Source organism: Bidens hawaiensis, unplaced genomic scaffold, assembly GCF_021521415.1.
Source record: "Bidens hawaiensis isolate Kalapana, Puna unplaced genomic scaffold, B.hawaiensis_p1.1 tig00036348_1, whole genome shotgun sequence".
In the NCBI taxonomy this organism is placed as follows: Eukaryota; Viridiplantae; Streptophyta; class Magnoliopsida; order Asterales; family Asteraceae; genus Bidens; species Bidens hawaiensis.
In genome coordinates this window covers 127,375-136,703 of record NW_027496338.1, presented here as the reverse complement: position 1 = coordinate 136,703, position 9,329 = coordinate 127,375, and the positions used below count along the sequence as shown (strand labels likewise).

Genomic DNA, 9,329 nt, shown 5'->3' with positions numbered 1-9,329 from the left:
AACTGTCCAATGCATTTTTGTTCCTTTGTGCCAATTCAAAAATGCCTCGGTTATGGTGTTCCAAGCTTAATTATGATGTGTCGAAGCTGAAATGTGCCGGTTCCAAGCTATGTTGTTATAAACAGCTATAACATAAATTTAAATGTTCAAATAAAAAACAAAGATATAAAATTTAAAAAAACACAAAAAACCAAGTTTTGGTTTAGTTTGATTTTGATTGATTTCGATTAACAAAACACATTAATTGTAATCATAACCGAATGAAAGGTTAAATCAAATTCATTTAGCTTTATTTGATCATGTTTCATTTCAATTATTTTTTTTTCTTTTTTCTTTTGGCTACTATTTATCCACCAATGCTTTTCTGGATTAAGTAATATCAACTCTGGAGAAAAGTTTCAAAAGACATATGTTTTTCCAGATCTAGACCAACTAAGTGTCAATAAATGTACAAGTAGTAAACCACATGTTACAAATATTTATTAAACTTTAATCTAGAAGAGTGAAAATTGTGTGGGCCCACTCAACCTCCTTATGTTTTCTCCAATTTTGCCCACCGACCAAATTTGAAATTTTAATATTTATGGGTTGCGGGCGGTGAGATGAGAAATAATATTATTTTTTAATAAATTAATATTTTTTGGTTTTTTGTGTTTAAAATTATTTGGGGCTAACTTTAAAGGAGTGGCATGTGGCTGCATTGAAAACATATATAATGTTAGTGGAGTACAGAGTTTGTAACGGTTGTCGTTACGATTTTATTCCCATTAATTTGAAATTGAATGCTTGGTGTTTATTATTGTGTTTTAAGGAAATTTAAAGAGAAGGTAAACCATATAGTGATTGTTCACCCACTTTTTTTTTTAAAAGGCAAACCAAAGCATATATTAAATAACAAACAGGTATAACAAGTTGAGGTTTAGCAAGTAGCTAGGCCCAACTCAAACAACCAACAATGAGCACTACAACTACTACAAAACAACTATTTATACTTTGGAAACTACACCAATTCTCTCATGATAAAGTTCTCGCACCCGACCTATTTTTGACCCAAAAAAAACTAAACGTTTTTATATGTTCACCCACTAATTTATTATAGTTTTGTGGCTTTGTTAATATTTTGGCAAGAAATGTAAAATTTAAGATAAATCTAATAGTTTATAATTTATTATGAGAATAGAATTGGTTTTAAATTGTTTGAGAAGTATTTCAATTTATTCTAAGCATTATTTCATATTATAATCAAATCAGTTGTCAAAAATCGATTATTATGAGAATAGAATCAGTTGTCAAAAATCGAAAATTAAGTGACTAGTCTTTTGGGATGGAATATCAAACGTATCAAAGATAAGCGGATATTGGATATATAAAATTGAATAACTAGTAACTATCAACTAATAACCCAATGCCTTTTTGTTTAGTGGTACCAAGGTGTTAGATAAGACTTTGTCTGTCAATAAGTGAAAGTTCGAACTCGTGGTCAACAAAAAAGTGTAGTTTAGGAGCAGAGCAGGCTATGAGGCAGGGGTGGGTGGTCGACAGACTTGGACAGGGCACCCCAATAGAACCCGATTTTTTTTAGTTATATGTATTTTTTTGAAAAAAAATATGTATTCTTAATGTTTAAACCCATTTACTAAACTAATTTAAGGTCCAAATTTTTTTTCGCCTTTGACCTAAAAAAATTAATGATTTTTGGAGACGACCCTGTTAAGGAGCACATTTTAAGAGTGTATAAGTTGCCTTTCAAAAAAAATTTATGTTGATTTTAAAATCTATCGTCTCATGTTTAAAATTCAATAATATGTGATCTATAATAGGGACAGCTTTAAGGGAGGGTCAGATGGTCGATGGACCCAGGCCTGACACCCCGCTAGACCTGGATTTTTTTTATATTTATATATTTTTTTATGAAAAACAATATGTATATTTAATGTTTAAATTTAATTACACAATAACTAGCTTAGTTTAGTGGTAAGGGGTATGACTTCCAACCGAAAAGCTGTCAGTTTTAGCTTCGGTTGAGATATTTAAACCCTATTTTTATACACAAAGTTTTTATGCAACACAAATCAGAACCAAGTAAGCTCATTTAAAAATTAAATTGTTTAAACCCAACAAAATACCAATTTTACTTAAAGGCTCAAAATTTTTTTCGCCTTTGTCCGAAAAAAATTTAACAATTCTCGGAGACGGCCCTGATCTAAAATCGTATCATGTATGGAAATATCCGAAGTCCAAAAGCTGAAAACAATTCAAAATTTTATAGAAACAAATCTTTGTGACGAAAATCAATGGAAAGAACACTCCACATGAAGTTGCTTCAAAAGGTTCAGGCAATTATTAAACTATGTCTTCATCTATTTGGGCTAAATGCAAACTCTATAGAGATGTTCCAAAATATCTTTCATGATTTGAACATGCACCCATATAAACTAACCATGGGACTTTTTCAATATGATTTAATCAATTTAGAGATGGTATATTGGAGAACTAGTGGTTGAAGACCAATTATTAATAGATACAAAGGTGGTGTTTGTTAATATCCAATCGCATTCTCGTACCGTTACATGTGTGATGGTTGTACGTAACCCTGCTTTCTTTACTTTTACTTGTTATAAATTTATAGAGGTATTTCAATAAACTTCATCCCGTTGTGCTCTTATAATTTTGGTCAATTTTTTGTTAGTTTAATTACGTGTCAAACGTCAATTGAGTGAAACATTTATTTTGTATGTCTTAGAAGTTCAATTTTGTTTGACACATTTGTCTATTTGATGTTTGTGTTGTATGACTACTTATGCAACATTTGATTATGTTAATGGTCTTATGTTTACAGTGTTCTTTAAACTTGAAACTATATGGTTGCGTCATGTTCTGGTTTATGTTTATTTACACAACCGGTAATGTTTATGGTGTGGTTAGACAATAAACAACCAATTTGAACAAACTTTATGGCAAATCAGATAAATGAAAAGGTTATACTAGACTTCATTAACATTAATAATCATACTCTATAACAAAATAGATCAATTTGGTAGGCTCAAACTTATCCCCTTGGGGATGAAGCACGTTTGGTGCAACCCTTTAAAAAAAATACAAAACCAATAGGATTTTGATTATTCATGATGTTTGAATAATAACGTCTTTTCCACGTACATAAATTACCTTGGTAATGATTACGAACAAAATTTGAGGCTCGTTGCCCGCATAGTCGTCAAATATCAAGGAAAGTAGAGAAGACGAATATGCCCTTACGTGTAATGTAAATAAACCCAAAAATGTATAATATCATTAAGAGGATGCTTTAATACTAATATAACATTGGAAAACTAGAGGTTGATTTTAAATTTTCAAAGCAAAACCATCCAAAAAGAGGTTGCAGCGCAGCTTGTTGCCCGTTTAGCTGCCACCTCATTGTAATAGTTTGGCTGATGTTAATGTTACAATCAATTTTGTTTAAAAAAAACACTACACCATAGATGCAATATTAGCAAACTCCATATACTTGGGATGGATCTTCTTGAAGTTCAAGAATTATAACAGTGGTATAATACAATCCATAGTGACTTAACTAAACATGATAACATTAAGATTCTTTCGTCTTTTCTAGGGAACGAGAACGAGGGGAAGCCGAAATATTCTTAGGATGGATTTTCTTGAAAAGAGTCGGAAAGCAACATATCTTTGAAGATGCATCGTCATGGTCGTTATCGACTAAGGCTGCACGATGTTCATTGAAAGTTGTAACGCTGTTATTGCGACGGAGCTTAGCCAAATAGTAAGCTTGAGCAAAGGCTGAGCCAGATGCAGCCATTGACTCCAAATATGGGAAGATGGTGATGTTGTTGAGTATGAGCCATGACCATGAGAATGTGTATTTATAGGAATATTTAATATAACTGACTTCCGGACCACGTATAACTTTTTTTAAATTTGCCAATTTATTACATTATCTTTTGTTGCTTTTTTTTTTTGAACGGCGACTTTCTCAGTTAAGCGGTATCGCGACCGCAATGCGGCCCCACCACCACTCAGGCCAGACTATGTTGAAAAAAGTGAATTTTTTTTTTTTTTTTTAAGAAGTGAGTGATGGAAAGTGACTAGAGTCTAGACAAAAATGAAGTTTAAACCAAGTTCATCTAGATAGTCTTTATCTTGGGCTTCAAGAAAATTTGACTTTTGAAATTAAAGAAACCCAACAGAAGCTGTACTAGTGAATAATATTTGACCTGAAGTATTAGTGTATTGACATGTTAATTACGAAAATAAGTTCTTTAAATAGATCCTATGAATAAAATACACTAACTTCTATTTTAGAATTTAAAAAAAAAAAATTCAGTACAGTAAGTTTTTCTAATATTGTGTAAAGAAAAGTTACTGGCCCAGAAACAGAATGATCAGTTGAAGTGTTGAACTTTACATCCGGCCGCCCAAAGAGACAGCGAGTCTCCTTTTATGTTTTACAAACAACAAAATCTTTATCTACCGATTAATCCGTTACAAAATGTTAATACTCACCACATTTCTACTTACCTACAAGCACAGACTATTCTTCATTGTCAAAAGTCAGACAAAAATGTCGATTCTAACATGCTCACCGCAACACAGATTCCTTTACAAACGAACGACCATCCACACTGCAACAGAAAATGTCGAAACAAGTATTATCGGTTATATTAGCAAAGAATAAGGTTCTATAAACTATTTAGAATGAGTAACTCACTTGTATTCAAGATGAATATTAATGCACCGAAAGTTATCTAAGCATTGTGTTATTGTAACACCGCTGTCAATAACATGATCCTGCTCCACATATATCGGATCATAGGAGTACACCATCGTCTGTCAAAATTTTAAAAAAAAAAATTAGTAATCAGTACAAAAAACAGTGAATAAACCAAGTGGCCATTTTGGCCCGTTTACTTATGAATGGGCCGATTTGTCGCATACACCTGTTGCCAATGCGTAGGAGGATCCTCGGGTGCAGTAGAAAGTACAAGTACATCATCAGGATTGGCTTGTTTCCTCCGATAACTACCAGAGGGCTTTGTTTCGGCTGACTCCTCAACAGTTATAAGCGCTCGGGTCCACCAAACTTAACATCAAACCGAAATGCAAACCCATGGAAAGGAGCTGAAATAAAATAATATTAATATTCAAACAACTGCCAAATTAAGTTATCACAATATAAACAAAGGACTTTACCTCCAATCATAGATTGAAACTTAAAGTTTGATGTCACTGATTCTGCTTCTTTTTCTGTGACTGTATAACAATCCACATGCTTTACCTGGTTCCACCAAAATCAAAATTTATAATATATGAAAATAATATTAGTTTCTAGAATTGAAAATAGGTACCAAATGAGGCCATGTAAGAACATTTTCTCCACTGATTGTCTCTACAGATGGCACCTCGAACGCACAACGTTTTGCTACTTGCATTATTGGAGACACTGCAATATATATGAAATTATTAATATTACACATACATGAGGTTGGTAAGTTAAACTCAGATTTATCTTTTTAACTCACTGTCAATCCCATAGACATTCCGCCAGAAATCAACACTTTCTGCATATCGATCGGGATTTGTAACAGGGGCCATGTATAGCTGCAGAAATGCAAGTAAAAAGTATTAAAATTTATAAAAGATCAGCTTAATCATATTGTTTAAAAGCTATAAATGTTGACAATAATGTAGAAATTAGGTGAACTATACAATTGCATTTGAAGGAAGAATAAGGCCGCCAGGTTTTAACCAGCGGTCTCTGGCAACAATAACACTCCTAAGCATGCTCTACAATACAAAAAATGGAAAGTATAAAAGAAATAATAGATAAAAAAATATGATTAATAACTTGGGAAATGAATAATAAATAAACAATCACCTCATAGAAAAGCATATAACCCATCCACTCAGAAACCATAACATCAACCTTTTCATCAATTTGAACGTGCTGCATTAAGAGAATATGATATCAAAATTTGGATGACAAAAAAATTTAAAAACTTATAATCACAATTTATGTGCCTCCATACGTTCTTGTAAAACAACGATTATGTCAGAGAGATTATTTGCCTTGACAATTTCCTTTGCCTATTTCAATATTTGAATATAGATAAGATTAAAATATGATGGAAACGTCATTAACAGCATGATACAAACTGCTAGAAGTGGCAAGACATACATGATTCGCTATATCACTGGCATCCACTGCATAAACCTGGTAAAAATATAGTCAATGCAGAAAAAAGTTTATAAGTTACAATATTTCTTGCCATAAAATTTATAAAAGCTCCTGAAGAATTTAATCATTTTAAATATAATCACTCGTCAAAAAACTTACTCGTCTTGCTCCTGCTTGAGCACAAAATATTGAGAGGATGCCTGTACCACAGCCAACATCTAAAACAACCTATAATACAAGCAATTAAAATAAACATAATATATTAAAATGGGCAAACAAAAGAAGCTGAAATGACCTTAATATCACTGTTAAAATGCAAACAATAGTCAAGACTGCTCTCACATCCATAATATTATGGTTTACCAAAATGTTAAATAATTATATTATGCATGTGCTTTCTTCAATGTAACATGAGCACAAGAGAGCATCATGTTATCCTACAATCTGATAAGTTCTTTAATTAAATATTTCAAACTATTAATAGAAATTCAATATTAAAACTGATCAAGGCTCTAAAACTATAAAAACTTGAGTATTTTCTTACTTTGCCTTCAATAAGACTCTGATGATGTATAATAGCATTCCTGTAAGCTTCTGTCCTCACATGATCCTGCAGAATGAAATTAATTAGACATGCAGAATGCAGTGTAAAGAATCCAACATTATGCCAAACTGCTACAACTACAAGTACAAAATGCAGAAATTGTGTAATCTAGAATTATTTATTGGTTAAAAAGTCATAACTCAAAGTATATCCTCTACAATTATACATAGCCAGATTTGATCAAGCAACTGTCACAAGTCACAACATGCTGAAATCTTCATACCTAATGCAAGAAGCAGAACCAAAACTATATAGTTCTATGCATCTTTGTTAATACACACATGGTTACAAATTCAGTGCCAAGAAACCAACACTATGACAAAAACACTGGAGAAAATTATATATTGCTTGAAAAGTCATACCTGAAATTGTACAGTCTACAGCTATGCATAACCAAATTTAATCAAAGAAACTTGTTGATACTCTTAATAGATCATATAATTTTACTCATTATTGATAATATACCCATTATTTATATGACAACAAAACTATGAACATGTGATACAAATTTTTAGAAACATAATTTTTTACTGGACACTATGGTTTCAATGCCAACAAGTTGTTATCTGAAATCACAAATCAATTACCAGAACATTTTATGAACCCTAAACACGAACTTTGACTGCTATGTGGCGAGAAACGAGATAGGGATACCAAAAGCATAAGATTAACAACGAATTGCAGAAGTACCTTGATCATCTCTTCATGTACAAAACAAGAATCTAAGATCATATACTTATTATTGATAATTTGATAGTGCATACATGGTTACACATCCTAATTACATTCATTATTATAATGACAACAAAACTATGAACATGTAATACAAATTATCTAACAGTTGAGGTTATACTTGGCAGAATAAAGAGCCGTTACAAGGATCCTTAACTGTTAGATGCATACATTTTTTTATTTTTACAGGACACTAAATTGCACCAATACATTCATCATGATTTCAGTGACAACAAGCTGTTATCTAAAATCACAAATCCTCCACATAGCAGAAATTTTATGAACCCAAAACACGAACTTTGACCGCTATGTGAAGCAACAGAAAGAACACCGATTAATCATAAAAGAAATCAATAATGCAGGCAGATAAATCACAGAAAAAACTTCTACTCACTGTACACCAATAATATTTTGATACTCTTACTAGAACATATACTTCTACTCATTATTATTATTACACACATTGTTACACATTCTAGATACACTAACTTACAATAAACCACAACAATAACATAATAATAATAATAATAATAATAATAATAATAATAATAATAATAATAATAATAAGAGTACGTACCTTGATCATGTCTTCATGAGTTCCAACGTGCGCGTACGAGTGAAAGTAAGCGCTCTCATAATCGACACGAGGCGGCGGTGCGACTACAAACCGTGGATCCGGAACGATAGTCCTACGTGGCCGGCGAGATGACTTACGTGCAGGCCTCCTGCCGCCGCCGCCGCTGTCGCAGAGCTGGCGGCTGTTGCTGTTGTTGTTGTCGTCACCGGGACAGCCACCGAGCTGGTGGTTGTTGCTATTGCTGTTGTTGTTGTTGTTATCGTCACCGGAGCTGCCGCCCGGTGTTGACGTTGATCCTTGACCTTCCATGGCGTTCGGTTTCGAGTTACGTGTAAACGGTTAGTAACTAACTGACTGACTAACTGCTTTGGTGTGTAGGTGTAACTGACTAATGGTGGTGGGACCAGTTGATATATGAGGTGTGATATGATGTGATATAAACTGATTTAACGGAAATTGTAACGGAAAGATATGGTGACAGAACGAAATGAAATGGAATAAACGTATGGAGAAAACCATAACAACGAGCGTGCGGTGGAGTGGTAAGGAGTCAATGGCCCATGTTTAATTCATGCCTCAAACATTTAGTTTCAGGGTTCCAGTTTAGTATTGGTACACTCATTTATCGTTAGACCTGAGATATATATTAGAACTTTCGTTTACTATAGGCTATTTTTTGATCAGTGTCAATCACTGTCGCGTAACTGCCAGTTATAAAGGCATTGGTTGGGAAAGTTCAGTAAGAGTTGTATGTAATTAGATGGGATTCACTAGGGTGATGGTGAGATGTTGGATGAGTAGGGAGTGTTTACTAATTAGATCATTAAATTGAACAAGTTTTAACTCATTGCATTGTCGTGCATTCGAACGAGTGTTCACGGAAGCTGGAATTAAGTAAGGGTTCACCGGATGAAATGGAATAGACGTAGCGAGAAAATTACTGTTGTTGTTGTCGTTGTCGTAATAATGGAACGGTTGAGTTTTCTTTTAACTGAAAATCGTAAATTACGGTTTTGTTCGGTTCAGCTTATACGGTTTTGTAAAAATCGCTAGTCGCTAGTCTGGCAATTGGGTGGAGATTGACGATTAATCGGTATTTATCAGGACTAATCGGGATCAACCAGGATTAATCCACATTTGATCAGGATTAAGGCTATCAGGTATTGATGCCGGATTGCCACTAAGGAGCTGGCCTGGCGACCGGTGCCGGCGGCAAACACCGC

General features: G+C 33.4%; 1 pseudogene; it reads right to left on the bottom strand.

Annotated features, from left to right (window-relative positions):
- Positions 1 to 4,597: 4,597 nt before the first annotated feature.
- LOC143588381 (putative protein arginine N-methyltransferase 6) lies at positions 4,598 to 8,415 on the bottom strand (annotated as a pseudogene).
- Positions 8,416 to 9,329: the final 914 nt, after the last annotated feature.